Source organism: Prionailurus viverrinus, chromosome E2 (genome assembly GCF_022837055.1).
Source record: "Prionailurus viverrinus isolate Anna chromosome E2, UM_Priviv_1.0, whole genome shotgun sequence".
Lineage (NCBI taxonomy): Eukaryota > Metazoa > Chordata > Mammalia > Carnivora > Felidae > Prionailurus > Prionailurus viverrinus.
The window spans coordinates 40,599,753-40,615,429 of record NC_062575.1 but is presented as its reverse complement, the minus strand read 5'-3'; the positions used below and the strand labels follow the sequence as shown (position 1 = coordinate 40,615,429).

The following is a 15,677-nucleotide window of genomic DNA, read 5'->3' as shown; positions in this document are numbered from 1 at the left end:
TTATGAAAGGGAGAAGAAAAAGTATGAAAATGCAGTTCCACAATTAGCCCATGATAAACATATAGTGACATATTCAAAGTCATGTGCAGAAACTCAGCTGCTAGACTCCCATAAACTTCGAGCAGAGCAGTTAAATCTTTGTGCAGTGACTTGAGAACTTCCTCTGTAAAGTATCAATACAAATTTTCCTTCCTGCTGTTATTTGTTATGTAACCCAAACCATTAGAAAATGGAATAAAATTTACATACGGCTGCCTTCTGCACAGAAATGATGGGACATAATAGTAAATAAAACCGTGAAAATATCTAGTGGTTGGAGGATATGTTATCGCCCCACATCACACTGCCAAAGAGGCGACATCAGGGGAGCAGGGCAGGAGCTGGGAATCTGCATCTCCGGGGGGCCGGGGGGCGGGGGTGGGCACCGGAGCCCTCTCCTCTGGCCTTCCTGCAGAGCTGGAGGCTGACCCCCTGGCAGAGAACGCAAGCTCCTGAGGCCGGCGGGGTCCTCACTGCAGCTCTCAGCCCACCCTCTAGGCACCATGGTAGATCCACTAGGGGAACAAGGGGACCTTCTGAGATAATAAGCAGACCTGTGACTTCTGCAGAGAACAGAATAAACAAGATTTGTACCTTCCAAGCAATGGAAAATGCAAATTGCTTTTATTCTGCAACATCCGTTCCTGGTGTTTCCTGCTAACAGCCAAAAGGGACAGACTTATAGGCCATGCACAAGATGAAGGCAATCACATTTCATTCTCATTTGGATGTTTGCTCCAAGCAACCGTGGAAACCCTGGGCCTCAAGCATCCTCTCTGCGTTTGGACTAATGCACAACGATATCGTCACCCTGGCAAAGTTCTTTGAAGGCTCACTTTTGATCCCACTTTCTCTCCAGCTCCTCCAACCCTCCTTGAAAGGGCCATTCAAAGGGTTTATCTACCCAGCATCTTTTTTTTGTTTCCCCATAATTTTGCATGGTAGGAGGACCGGGTTCAGCCGCATCTAGAACTCAAACCACCTGGCACTAGCTTTCTGATCATCCACATGAATGTGGAAAGGTGGCTATTGAATAAGGCAAACGCACAGGAGAGTGTTATCACTTCAAGGCAAACAAATGCCCCAGTGCATCATAGTGGGGTGCTTCACATCCCACAGTTCAACCCATCAGGGGCCATGGCCAATCAGGGGCCATGGCCACCAGTTCGCTGACGGCCCAGAACAACGGCCAGATGCCAATTTCAAGTCAACCAACCACATCCTAGGTTTAAGTACCTGGAATGCCATCTCCTACCCATTCTCCTTCCCGCACGCACCCCCCCATCCCAAACGCGTTGCATTTGTCCCCCCAGCGTGACTCGGCTTTCCTTTTGTGGCATCCTGAGGTCAGCTTAAAATCGCCAAGAGCCTGATTCAGATTCTGCCAAGTGCTCTGTGCAACAGAGTTAACCAACATACCCTATTTAAGTTAGGAGGTTGATAGCTGTCAGTTTGCATCATAAACAGAACCAAGTGCCCCGGATGTTGGCTTCAGGACAGAGGTAGTGGGCAGGTGTGGACTTGTGACGTTAAATTCCCGCAAAGCCCCATGTTCCGCGATCTGCTCATGAACACCTTCCCCAGAATCTTCTTCCAGCCTTTGTGAGTAGTGGAAGGTGGAGCTGTCCAATGGAACAGGAGGGAGAGAGCGTGGAGGACATATTTCTACTGTAGCTTTTGGTGAGTCCTTGCTCAGGGCACAGCGTCGATAAATACACGCGCCACTCTGGAAAGTTCTACAGAAGCTGAGGGTGAGCGGTGCCTCACTATATGTCACTCTAAGTGATGGCCTGTATCTGTTTGCCTTTTATCTTTCTATCTTGGATATGTGTGGCCCAATAAAAAGAATAAATTTGTAAGATAAACAGCTTTCTTTGCAGATTTAAGAGTCTAATTTTCACTCTACACAGAAATGATGATTTTTTTTTTTTTTTGGAGGGCCAGAAGGCCTATGGCATTTACTCTTAGACTAATCCAGATAGAAAAACAAACTCTGAGCTACGATTAAGGGGCATTGTGGGTGGTCCCAGAAAGTGTCCGGAGAGGCTGAAAGCCACGGACAGCCACAGCTGAGGAAGGAGGGCCACGTCGCACCCTCACAGGGCCTGTGTGTGAGTGGGCGCCTGAACCCGGATGGGTACCAGCGAGCACAGTAGGCCAAATTCGGCCCGGCCACCCCAAGAGCCCAAGAGGCTCACTCAGCAAAAAGCCGGGGCTGCCCTCTGACTCCTTCTCTACCCAGAGTATAAAAGCACCGTCAGCTGTCCTTCTAGAAGACTCCCAGGCTGGAGTCCCGAGGCTTTGCCTGCGGCCCCACGGAGCTGCGTAGTGAAGCAGTCCCCCGGCCTGCTTACAGACAGACCGGCCTTCCCGGCCTCTCCAGGAAACAGGGAAAAAAAGAAGCATGGTAGGAGTTACATCTGTCATCCTTCCTTAGACCGCTGGCAGACAGTTTCAGCTTTTGAAAAAATGTCCTTTTCCTGCAACCTGCAGTATGTCTTTCCTTCTGATCAGACCCTTGTTCCAATTGTTTTGGGTAAACGGAAGGTGAATGTGAGCACGGAGGTCAGCCCCAGACCTGTCATCTATGCCCCCTTGCTCATCCGAGAAAGAATGGCCAGTCCCTCCTGCCAGCCCCCAGAGGCTGGGTGTCCCTGGGGGCAGGGCATCTGGCTGCAGGCTGGGAGCCCATCTCCTTACCTCACACACTTTCAGCCTGGGTGGGTTCTGGGCCTCAAGTGATGCGGAAAATGGCTGAGAAATAACTCATGGGACCCCTGCTTCTGTTCTTGACCCCTCTAAATAAGAAGTGGATGTCTTGCACGGATGCAACAAATGATATTCCAGAGGGACGTAGACTGTATGTGCACCCCTTCCAGAGTTTTAACCTAGAACAAGTGAATTGAAATAGGTCTCAGAAACCCTGCAAGCTTTCTCCTGCTCCTGCAAGCTGACATCGGTATTAAGTCATCTAATAAAATGATCCACTAGAACTAATAACTGGATTTCCCAATTTTGATTATAAATTGTACTTTATTTGGGAGAAAATGGGTATGTTTTTGTTTATAATGCAATTGATTTATGTCTTGTGGGGACATTTTTGTTATTGTTGTTGTGGTTTTTTTTAACATTTATTTTTGAGAGGCAGAGTATGAACAGGGGAGGGGCAGAGAGAGAGGAGGAGACACAGAATTCGAAGCAGGCTGCAGGCTCTGAGCTGTCAGCACAGAGCCCAACGTGGGGCCCGAACTCACGATCCACGAGATCATGACCTGAGCCGAAGTTGGATGCTCAACCGACTGAGCCACCCAGGAGCCCCTATTGTTTTTCCTTGATATTAAAGAATAGAAGGAAAAAAAAAAAAAAAAAGGAAGAGATGGGCCCAATCACTCCAAGCTATGTTTCAAGTGTATATTATTTGGGGGTGAGGTGACACAAGACAGAACCTTCCTAATTTTGTCATCTCAAGGTCAGAAGCCATGCCTCCCCCAGTTCCATTTGCGTGTTCCAATCCTCCAAGTGGACAGCAAGGTTGGCCTAGGTCAAGGTGACATTACAGTGCATTGCCTTCCCCAGCATTCACAGAGGGAGGATGGGAAGGAAGGAGGACCCAGGGCGATTAAAAATGGCCATGGTCCTGTTAGAATCTTCCTCCTCAACTGAACCACAGACTGGCAGTCCTGGATAGACAAAGCATCAAATACTTAGAAAGACAAACAACTTTTCAAAAGTTAAAGCCTAAACACACATAAAATACTATCAGCAGCTGTCTGGATCCATCCCTGAAGTGGGTTAAATTGCTCTCCACGAATATGATTTGAATTTACGGGGGCCTCACTACACATTTAACCTTACTGGTATGTATGTCCGGAATGTAAAAACATAATGACATAAATTTGTATCTTAAGGGTAGGTTCCCCCCAGGTTATCTTTAAACACTGAGCTTCCTTGGTACACATTTAAAATAGGCTTGTTTGCCAAGAAGGCTGACTTGGGAGTCAGGAGAGGGAATCTTTTCCTTCAGCATTCCTGATGCCTGGCCGTCCTTAGGTACATCCCTTCGCCCACCCCCCGCCCTGGTTCCATCTGGCCCCGAGGACTGCTCCAGCACCCTGTAACCCCGCAGTGCCGGAAGATGCCCAAGCCCACCACAGGCCGCCTTCACCCACTTGGCCTTCCATTCACCCAGTCTAGCCTCATCCTATGCCAAATAGGAAACCAGAGATGGGTCTTAGAGAGATGGGAGGGAAAACACCATAAAAAAGGATAGTAAGTGCTCCTAAATACTCCACGTGCCCCTACTTTTCCCAACTTCCTTGGCACTGAGATCCAGTGACAAGTCCCGGCCCATGGCTGAAGACGACGCAGAGGAGAGACTGGGTGCCGCCACCTCCTCCCTCTCTCCCCCTGCCACGGTGACCTTGCAACACGAAGGTCGAGGTGGCAGCATCACAAAACAGAAGGCGATGGGTTGCTGGGTCTCCAGATCGCCGGGAACCCGTCCACACCAGATCGCATGGATGAGAACCCATCTTGGTTCTGCAGCCATGGTGATTTGGAGAGCCGCCAGGGGCCACCAGGAACTGACCAGGAAGAGTACGCGTCTCCTTGTGAACTGTTCCAGGCTTAGTCCCAGTCTCCCGGGGAGTCCCACCGACACACGGACCGAGGCAGGGAGCAAGATCCAGGGAGACCGACAGGGATAGAGGGAGGCCAAAAAAGGAAAGCAAAGAGTGGTTTCCTCTCAAAGTGTGGATGTGTGCTCACTTCTCATTCCATGCTGCCGAGGCAGCCTCACATGGCCAAAAGTATATTTTGGAAACATGTCCGTTAAAAAAAATGATGATGATGGTGGTGGTGGTGGTGGTGGTGCTATATCCAACACAGTGAAGGGAGAGGTATCCCAGCAATCTCACGCAGGTAAGGTAGCCATCTGGACACCTGAGCACTTACTACTTTACCACACGAAATGCCATGGCATTTTAATTTCTATGGCACTTCTTGTGTCACAGAAAATACATTTTCCCAGATGAATTGTGCAGTTAATTCTGAGTGTCTGCCTTGTGCAAAGAGCATCTCAAAAGCACGGCTCACACTTCATTAATGAAGAAAAAAACTATTTGTGGAGTCAGGCGGCGGGGGCGGGGGGGGTTGGTGAGCAGGACACTGAAAAAGTGCATCTTTCTTAATTTTTTTGGCCCGCGGACACAACTGCTTTGAAATAATCTCAGGAAATAATCAACACCTTGGAGAAAGTCTGAAGGAATACATAGTTCCTCTCGGAAGCTTGACACTTTCCCTTATTTTGAAAACTTTAACAGACCCAAAGAAGACAACGATTATTGTGGTAGAGATTGCTGGTTCAGTGAAGACTTCCTTTTATTTAATTAAAAAAAAAAAAGATTTTAAATCAGTGGTTGGTATAAAAATCACGACATGACTGTCAACAATTCTATTTAACTCTTGGGAGACAAAACTCATGTCTGGAGTCAGTATTCATCTGGTGTTTCTGCTTCATCAAAGGTCTCTGTTATGACGCCATATATAGTCATGTTAAACAGGCATCAACATGGAATGGCAAAAGTATTTGTTTGAATGCAGAGCTATTTTAGAAAAGGATGTCCACTTGTGAAAGGCTACACCCACTTCTCCTTGGGTTCTTAGGCCCAGGGCCGGGGCTGGGCTCACGGGCAAGCCAAGCCCAGGGCTCGTGAGCTAAAGTCTGTGCGTAGAGGTGGAGAGGGGAAAGGTGGAATGTTCTCTACCGGTTCCTTTCCTCACCTTCGACCCAAACTCAAAACGGCACAGAGCTCCGCTTGCTTTGGGGAAGATCGGCTTTCTGGAATTGGGGAAATAGGTCATTAAAAGGCTAAAATTTGGAGGAAAAAAAAAAATAAGACACTAGGATCTCAAATAGCTTCTCTAAAGCAACATTTTGATGAGTTAAGTGAAAATGAATCAGAAACACGTGGATTAAATTTCCCTTAAAATACACAAGGGCTTCAAAATCAAGCACTGCGGGCCAAATGTGTTTCTGGTTTTACCGAGCCCAGAGCCCTTTCCTAATTGTCTGGCAGGGGAGTGTGCAGGACACCCCCCCCCCCCGCCCAACTGCTGGCGATTGGGCCACCCATGGGGTCTCTTCCCCTTGGCACTGTGTGATGCTGCCGTCGACAACATCCTCTGTAACCACGTTGCCAGCTTTCCCGAGGCCCTCAGGGCCCACTGCAGCAGGAGCCCTTCGTCCCCAACCTGGGGGCTGTGACCGTGGATGCACAGGGAGCGTTTGGACCACACAGAATCGACCTAGGGCAAGACATCCGGGGCGATGGGTCCCTCTGGACTCCGCACACCCCTGTCTTCCCTCTGGCCCGGTCAGGAGTGGGGGGCAGGGACCCATCCCAGAGATGGTTGGGGGTGAGGCAGTGCAGAGTGGGATCACATACGAAGTGGCCTGGGTGAGGAGAACCAGGCAGGAGAGTGAGTCGGTGGAGGGACAGCCCAGGGAGCCGCCCCTGGGAAAAGCCAGGTTGTGTGCAGGGTAAGGACATGCCCCTGGCTCCACTGGTCTTTAGAATAACCCTCAACTCCTTCTCACGGCCTGCAACCCCCTTTTCAAGTGGCCGCTGCTGCTGCTATGCCCTCATCGCACTCCTGAATGTACTCCAGCCACCCCCCCCATTTTCTATTCTCAAGCCCCCCTATCTGGTGCCCCGTTTAGAGTTTTGCTCCGGCTGCCCCTCCTCCCGGGATTCTTTCCCCAGAATCCACACAGAGACTCGCGTTCAGGCTTGAATCCCAAAGACACCTCCTTGGAGAGGCGTCTCTGACCAGGCTGTTCGGGGGCTGCGCGCCTCCCAGCCCCCAGCCCCCTCTTTCTCTGGTTTGTTCCTTCACAGCACCTACCTATCACCCCTTGCAGACTCTCACTGACCTATGTATTACCTGCTTACCACCTGTCCCCTCCCCAGAATACGAGTTCCACGCGAACATGGGCCATTTACTACTGTTTGACATTATGTCCCCAAACGTGACAGGCAGTCAGCTCATAGCGGGAGCTTGATACATACTTTTTTTTTTTTAATTATGCATTTTTCAATAAATAAAAGAATCCGAGGAGGCGAGCAAACTGAAATTCAGAGGCTAAGATCAGTTCCTGACTGCGAGAGGGAAGCTGCTTTGAGTAACCTAGGAGGAGGAGCTGGGCCAGGGCACCAAACAGCAAGATACCTGAAATGCCCCCGAGGGCTCAGCACCTTCAGGGGCTGTGGTGTGATGCCAGCAGGGTGGGTGGGAGGTCAGGGGCATGCCAGAAGGTTTCCTGGAGGAAGCTGCCTTGAGGGATCTCCCAGCTCTCTCTCCGTCCAGGTGGAGGGAATCACAAACACACACTTAGAATCAGCAAGGCCACAAGTGGGCTTTTTAGAAGATGGGGGGCAATTGCTGAGGTACTATCCACTATTTCACTCGCCGGCTTCCTTGCTAAAAAGGAAGTTCTCCCTGACATGAGAAGGACCAGCCTCCCATACACATGGAGACATTCATCAATAGGAGAGTACAGTGAGACAGATATTTTTAAAGTAATCCATGCCCCAATTACTGCTGTAATTATTGCAAAATATTTGTTATGGCTTCCTTTTTCCATCATTTAAATTAAGTACTCCTTTCTCAAAAAAAGAAAACTACAGAAGCCTTTACTTTCAGTAAAGCATAAATTCCCAAAAGATTTCTACGTAATTTATTTTCTTTAAAAAAAAAAAAACTATAGCTTTTAAGACCCTCTTAAGATAATTTACAGCCCCCTCATTTATTTATGGGGGGGGTGCTGGGGGTGGGGAGAAGACTGGAGGAAATGTCTGCCCGCCGGGCGTGTTTCAAGGAATTCTTACCCAAATGACACCGAGAACCAGCTGGACTGATCTTTTTTAAAATGCACTTGGTCAGTCGCCATAACTTGTGGGGCTGAGTTTTCTCTTGGGAATCGAGCACACTGAAAGGAGAAGGCATGATTTGGAGATAACGTCTCCCCTGGAGACATGTTTTGCCATAGTCTTTTTTAAACAAAGAAGACATCTTAAGCACCTTGCAATATCTTCCATTTAATCGTTGGCAGGAGGCAAGTCCCTGATGAACGCTGGCCTGTGTCTTTCTCTTTAACCAGCTGAGTGATCCAAGCTTTTAATATAGCCGTTCCAATTATTGTAAAAGTCATCTAGTACCTTATAACCACAAATATTGACAGTTTATTGCACAACACATTCCTGACATTTGAAGGTCACACCATACATAATACATACTCTTTTATAAAAGTGTCTGGAACAAAGAGATACATGATAAGCAATTACCTCTCCCGGCTTGTATGTATGTACAGTTCGGGGCTGACTTGAGGTTGCTTGCGAGGCACATGCACCATTTTAAATAATCTATTAAGGCAGCATGGAGGCATTCATGATGGATAATTATGAAATGGCTCGTGGACACGCTGCAGTCAGATTGGCTGGCCGGGGCATGGGGTCCGGGCAATTCTCCTCCTCTGAGTTTCAGGTCACAACGCCACTTTGCCATGGAGAGCCCTGCCTCACTTCACAATCGGATTTTCCCCCAAAGCCACCGAGCATAACAGAGTCACAATATGTTCTTGTTTTTCAGATTGGTCTGCGCGCAGCTGAAAGGAATTTTTAAAATCCACCAGCCCTGGTTCAGACGCACCCCTGCCCCCAGCCTCCTCAAGTGACCACAGCTCTGTTTCGCACAGCCACGCTGTTCCACGCCCAGGGCTGTGGCATCCAGAGAGACCCGTGGCACGAGGGTCCGTGGCTGCCGGGCCCAGGCGAAAACCAGAGTGTAGAGCGTGCTCCAAAAAACAGTGACAGCGAGGCCAGGCAAATCTCTGGAGGAACGTTCTGAGCAGGAAGGAGCTACACACTGCCCCGTTCTCTGTCTCGTCCCTACGTCTCCTTCCTAGCCTAAGTCTGACAAAGAAAAGAAAAAAAAAAAAAAAGAGTTTCAATCCCAGATTAAGCAGAAACGATTTGTGGTCCAAAGGCTCCGGGTCAAAACCAAGTTCCACCAATTCTTAGAAGTGTGATTCTGGGCAAATTACATAAAACCTCTCTGAGGTTTGGTTTCCTTATCTGCAAAACGGGATAGACATAACAATTCATTCAGCACGGTGTCTGCTGAAGGATATGCTCTAATTCATGGTAGCTTTTAACAGGAATGTTGCCAAAGGGACACGTTCTGTGCCAGGACAGCATGGTGGGGACAGCAGAGACCTGTGGCTTTAGGGCTCTCCCCTCCCCACTAGCCCTAAGCTATGGAACTAGACACTTGCACAGGGTCCAGGATGAAGGGGGAACGGTCCTCTCCTGACAAGTCCGGGTTGGAGCAGTTTCCCCCAGCTCTGAAGGCCCAGGCAGTTCTCCCAAGTTAACAGAGAAAACAGTTCAGGCTGTAGTTGCGCTTCGCATAGATGACAATCTTTAATCACAGATGAAGTGGCAGGTCATTATAACCGACACCAAACTCCCTTCCAAATGATACTAATGTCTGCCGTTTGAAAACAAAAACAAAAACAAAATATATATATATATATATATATATATGCATGTATAAATACAAATACATATATATTTTTACAACTTTGTTAAAACAAATAGCAAATTCTCCAGATAATCTAAAGGTCTTCTAAGAGTAATTTTATTTTGAGTTGCAGAATGAACGCCCTAAAATTTAAGACACGAGACCAAAATGATTTCTATAAAGATGACGTGGTTATTAGCATTAAATCCCAGGGAAGAGGGCTTCCTTATAAAGAACACATTTTTGCATCTGAAAAGCACGCATATTAGAACGTGTGTGTTTCTTTAAGAAGCTATTCTGTTTTAGAGGGTAGCGGGTAAGATAGGGCATCACGTGATCAGGAGGTTGCTATGGTAAATATGCATTTTTTATTGAAGAGTAAACAGTGGCAGAAAACAAGTATCAATTGCCAGCTCTGAAGTTACTGCCATTTTTGAGCTGCACTGACTTATCTAGCCCTTTTAATTTGAGAACCTTTATCAGAAAAACACTATCACTGAATCAAAATTAAACATTTTTGCATAAATCCTGAACCTTTCAATACCTGGTAGTAATCATTACTTTAGCTGACATGTAAAAAATTAGCAAAAAAAAAAAAAAAAATCTATCCAGTTCTGCTAATCACGGCACATTGATCTTTCCGGAGATCTGTTGTCCAGCTGGTGGATCTCCAAAGGACAAAACCTTTCACCTTGGCTCAGGCCACAGAGCAGAGGAGCCAAAGGTAGAGCCTAGAGCCGAGGCTCCCCCCCCCCCCCCAATGTCTAGGTACCAGCAGGCAAAACAAAGCCAAGGTGATGCCCTGGGGAATGGCCCTCCCCATCAGTGTCTGGATGCCCCAGGCTGCTGCCCAAAGGGCAGTGGACTTTCGCAAACGTGCTATGGTACTTTCAGCCAAGTTTTCATGGTTTTCTCCTTGTAGAAATGGGGAAAGAGCCTGAAAGTTCCTGAGAGGCAACTTCTGTCTTCCTCTGACATCCGCATAGGTGACCTCTCTCAAGTACAAATCAGGCCGTGTTAAAAACCTTGGATAGCTCCCTGTCACATCTTGGGTAGGCCCTCAACTAAGCGTCTCTGGCCGGGGAGCGGGGGGAAGAGTCTGGTTTTGTTTTCACTGACACCAGCTTTCCTTTTCACCTGTCACTTGCAGAGAGCAAGGCTGTGATTCCTCCTCCTCCACCACATCTGGCACATAGTAGGTGACACACCAGTACTCACCCGACACGTGTGTCAATGAATGATGTGTGAATAAATGAACTGACCCTAGCTCCGGGGAGAACCAGCTTCCTGGGTAGCGGCTTCTAACAGGAAGGTCAAGCTGGCTCATTCTCCCTTTGATCACAGATAAAAGTATCAAGTGTTGGCAAATTTCTCAAAGGGAACTTCCCAGACTCAGAATCCTACAGACGAGTCCAAAGGAATCTTGACCAGGGACAAGGAACAGACTCAGTAACATGAGTGTGCCCTCCAAGGAGCCCCCAGGAAGGAGGGTCAGGAGCAAGGAGCTTGTGGGGGAGGGGCAGTAGGCCAGAGCTGAGTGGCGAAAGGTCCCCAGTCACTGGTAGAGACTGCCGGCCTGAAGGGGTCAGTTTGGGCTCTGCAGCACCTCGAAACACTGACGTCTGTTTGACTCCAAGATCTGAGTTCAGTTCTCATTTCTGGGACCCCGAGCAAACTGCTAAAACTTCCTAAGCTTTAGTCTCCTTGTTTGTAAAACTGGAAAATGGTACTTATCACAAAGGAATCGGGAGCGTCTCGTGAAATAGTGGGCTTGCAAGGCCTTAACCCACCTTAAATCCTGGCAGAGTAGGAAAGTCACTTGCTTTGAGATAGCCAGCTCCGGATTCCACTTTGTGCTTGCAAGTGTTTCCTAGCCCTGCCCAGCCTCCAAATACTGTTTGTAAAGCAGGACTAATGGCATTATCTCTGGTCAAAACCAAATGAGAGAATATGAGGAAAAGTCATCTGGTCCATCTCAACTAATGGTCCCCTCCCCCACCCAGATCCAAAATACTCACATGACAGAAAACCAGGAGAAACCAGCAGGTGATGAGCCATACAGTGGAATCACCATGGGGCTCCCCTCCCCTGGCAATTCCCAGGATGATTCACATGGCCCAACTGGGAAGACCACTTCCCATGAGCCAAGTGTCACCAGGCCCTGGGTTGGGGAATGCATGAACAAGGCCACATCACCTCTACGTTTTCTAACCCTTGTTACAGCTTATTTGACACCTGTCCTCTGTGCACCTCTTCGACATGGCGGACTTAATCCAAATGTCCCCTGGAGGTGAATAGTGGGGAGTGGGAGGGAGGAGCACACAGCGTTTGGGGTGGCTCAGGCCTCCCCATCCTGTGCTCCATCCATCCACAAGATGGTCAGTGTTAAGGGCAATGGGCAGCTGCCTCTAAATATCTGTGCCCCACCTGCCCACTACAGCAAGGAGCCTGCAGCACAGAGACCCTCTAACCAGCCCGTGCCCTGTCCTGAGAAAGCACACGCCAAGACTCAGAAAGAATCTTAGAGCTGTTCTTTGGGCACTGTGAAATGACCCAGGACTGCAGGTGTGACCTGAGCTGGGAAGATACCTTTGACAATGCCCAAGGGGGCCATGAAAACACCACCCCACCCTGGCCTGCTCTGGGTCTTCCCAGGGCATCCCTAGAACATCAGAAGAATTCCAAGCCAGCCTTTCTGGCCCTGGAGAAAGGCGAGAACCTTTTTCCTGATGGACAGACTTCAGAAACTCACCACACCCTGATCCCACTTCCTGAAACACAAACCCCAAACCCTAGGCCCACCCACCACCTTCTTGCCTGGTTAATCCCACTCATTCTTGAGAGTTCAGCCCCAAGGTCGCTGCCTTTGGGAGATGTTCTGACTTCCTGATCACCCCAGGAAGTGACATTCACGATACCAAACAGAGCTTGGGGCTTTGTACGTGTACAGAGCTTGGGACTTTGTGTGATACCTGCCAAATGTCTGACTCTCCTTCTAGACTGTCCACTCTTTGAAGGATGGGATGAGGTCTATTTTTCTCACCTTTGTGTCTCTAAGACCTCCTGGCACAGAATAGGTTCTCAGTAAATACTAAGCAACTGAATGCAAGCATGCACGAATGCGCGCCTGGTGCTGAAAAGCGTGGACGGCCATTCTCTAACAGTGCAATCAAAGGAAGCGACCTTTTCCTTTTAACTTCTTCACTGGTTGACCTGCCCCGCATAGCACTGAGGGCAGGTGACAGGCTGCAGCCGGCTCTCACCCAAAGGAGGGGGAGACATTGAGAGTCTGACCGCTCTGTAGCCCCAGTCCTTACTCCCTTGCCCCCCGGGGCCCATCTCTTCTCCTGGGGCTTCTGGCTGCTCCCCTACACTCTCTCGAGACACTGCAAGGTTCCTATTGCCAGAGCCTGATTCCCTCAGAGGAGAACAGTGCTTGGTCACCAGAGCCTCACCTGCCCCACTTGCTGTGCAAGACTGTTCACAATTTCTCCTGCCCCAAGGCCTTCCCTGTTCGCACCTGCCCCAGCCGGGACCCAGCAGCCGTCCATGCAGACATCAGACACTGGGTGTTGTTCTGCAGAAAGACTGGTGGCTCTCAGGAGCCCTGCCCGAGATTCTGGGGTGCAGGTGGCGGGTGGGCATGATCTCAGGGTGCAGGCAGCAGGCCGGGTGGGTGCCGGCCCCGGACCACTGCTGGCGGAGAGAGCTGAGTCCAAACCCCTGGGCCGCGCATCCGGCTGTCTGCTCTGCCCTTGTACTTCTGCTGAGTTTCGGGGCCTGAGGAAAAAGTCTGCCCAGACATATGTTCTTGGGGGGTGCCCACCACACTAGTGCTCTGCAAACACCACCTGACTGGGGAAGAATGCTCTGCTCTCCCAGCTGTGTGGCTGTGTGATGCGTACTGGATGCCCCTCTCCCTCAGCCTGGCCCCCTGGCCCTCTGGGTGCTCACAGCCTCCCACCCCCTCACCCGTTCCCCTCCCAGCTCACCCCTTGGTGGGCACCACGTGGTATTTTCTGCTATGCTTGCTTCCCCAGAAAATCTTCGGTCTGTCTGGTTTCCTGTGGAATCCCAGCCTTTAGCAAGGTGCCTGGCACATAGTAGGCACTTAATTTTTTTTTTTTTTTTTGCATAAATAACCATTAGACAAGGCGACACTACTTTGCCAGGTCGGATTCTGGTGACTTTTTCTTTAATATGGAAAATCACTTTCTGTGTTCCCTTTGGATGCTCTATCACATGGATATTCAAAGCAGTGCTGCATTCACAACACACATCGTCCTATAATGCTAATTTCTATCCCATAACCGAGAGAGACAACTAAGTGTTGCAAGGTTATTCAAAACTCCTGCCCCTTATCCTCGACTTCTCCTTAGGGGAAAATTGCACAGGAATACATTTCCTCATCTGTATGTTAAAGCACGGTTATAATCCACCTATCATGATTGCAATTTTGGGAATCAAAACGGAGATCCAAACAGCAGTGTGATCTACATTTTAGCCACATATATTATAATAAATTAAGTCAAAGAAAGAGTTCTGCATTAACTCTCGCTCTATTCCTTTAAAACCCTATAAGAACACTGAAGCCGCCCCCTGTAAGAACTTCAGCCTTTCCTTCCCCGGGCTGCCACATCGCTGCAGCCCCACAGCCTGGAAGGGGAGGTCACAGAGCCAGCTGCCTGTGACAGCGGTGCTCAGTCCTGTGTGCTCAGAGCGCTGACTGAATCAGGCTGTGCACCATGGGCTCAAAGCCACAGTGAGGCGGCCAGCCATCCTTGGCCAAGGGCAAGCAGAAGCTTCTGGAAAGAAGCAGGCAGTGTGGGCGGCACGCTGATGGAACGGTCTGACATCTGTGGACACCAGAGCTGGGGACGTGGACCCGGAGGCAGACAGGACACAAGGGCCCGCTACCTGAAAGGCCTAACCCAAGTCCTCATCCGCACCTGGGCCTCTGTTTCCGCTTCTGAAAATGTGGGGACGGCACTCTAATGGAAATTGCAAACACTCATCACAGAGTTTTCATTTGCTAAATTTGGTTTTAACGTTGAAAAAATTCGGGGCATTTCACCTGTAGCCTCGTTTGAGCTTCTCCAGAGAAACTGTTGTCTCACGACACTGGGTCCGCAGCCCCCGGGAGCAGTAGTTGTCCGGCTGGGCAGGGGGCGCCTCCTCCCCAGCGGCCCCCTCCCTCTTCCTCCCTACCTGATTGCCCCCGCCCTGTGGCTGCCATCTCAGCCGAGATGGTCCCGGACACCCTTTCCACCTCTAAAGACGGCCTCAGTAACCTCAGTTGAGCAAATACGGCAGAAGCCTCCAGACTAATTCCCATAATTATGATGGGTCTATTATTTCAAAGCCGGCGATGATTGTGGGGTCAGGTGCTCAGAGGAAGAGGGAGAGAAACATACTTTAAAGTGATAGCAAATATCCTTTGATTCTCTGCTATGATACCAAATTGCATCCAGAAATGCTCAAACATGGGCTCCAACCTTAGTCAAATTTCAAAGAGGCCTCAGCAGGAAAGGCAGTGATGAGAGAGAGAAAGAAAGAGAGACAACAGAGAGAGAGAGAGAGAGAGAGAGAGAGAGAGAGAAGGAGGAACCAGAGAGCCATGACGTTTAAAGACCCTGTCCAGGGACATGGCAGCTGGCCGGAGCGAAGGGGACACCGGCCTGGAGGCCTCGAGCTCACCACACCTGACTTCCCCATCTTCTTCAGGTGGGAATGTCTAACCTCCTTCTTCCTGCCTTGTCCAGCATTCCTGCTCAGCCTCACTCCCTGGTCTCCCGGCACACCCCCATCCCCGGAATCTTTTCTGGATATTTCTCCACAATGACATGCTGCTCGGGCCTGCTCTCCAATTTTTCTTGTATGTTTAGATTCCAGCCTTGCTTACCAAGAGCGCCCCGTGGGCTTGCCTGTCTCGTCATCACCTACAAAGCTGAGCGAAGGGCTGGCCCACAGAGTCACTCAATAAACACATGTTGGTTGACCTTTCCATTGTGAAAGACACAGCTATTCTCTCCTCTGGGGTGTTCTTTGTAGGGCTT

The 15,677-nt window shown here is 49.4% G+C and overlaps 1 protein-coding gene across 3 annotated transcripts in view; it reads right to left on the bottom strand.

The window, feature by feature from the left end:
* Positions 1 to 15,677, bottom strand: part of ZNF536 (zinc finger protein 536) — a 435,554-nt gene that overhangs the window by 160,313 nt on the left and 259,564 nt on the right. The window lies entirely within an intron of this gene.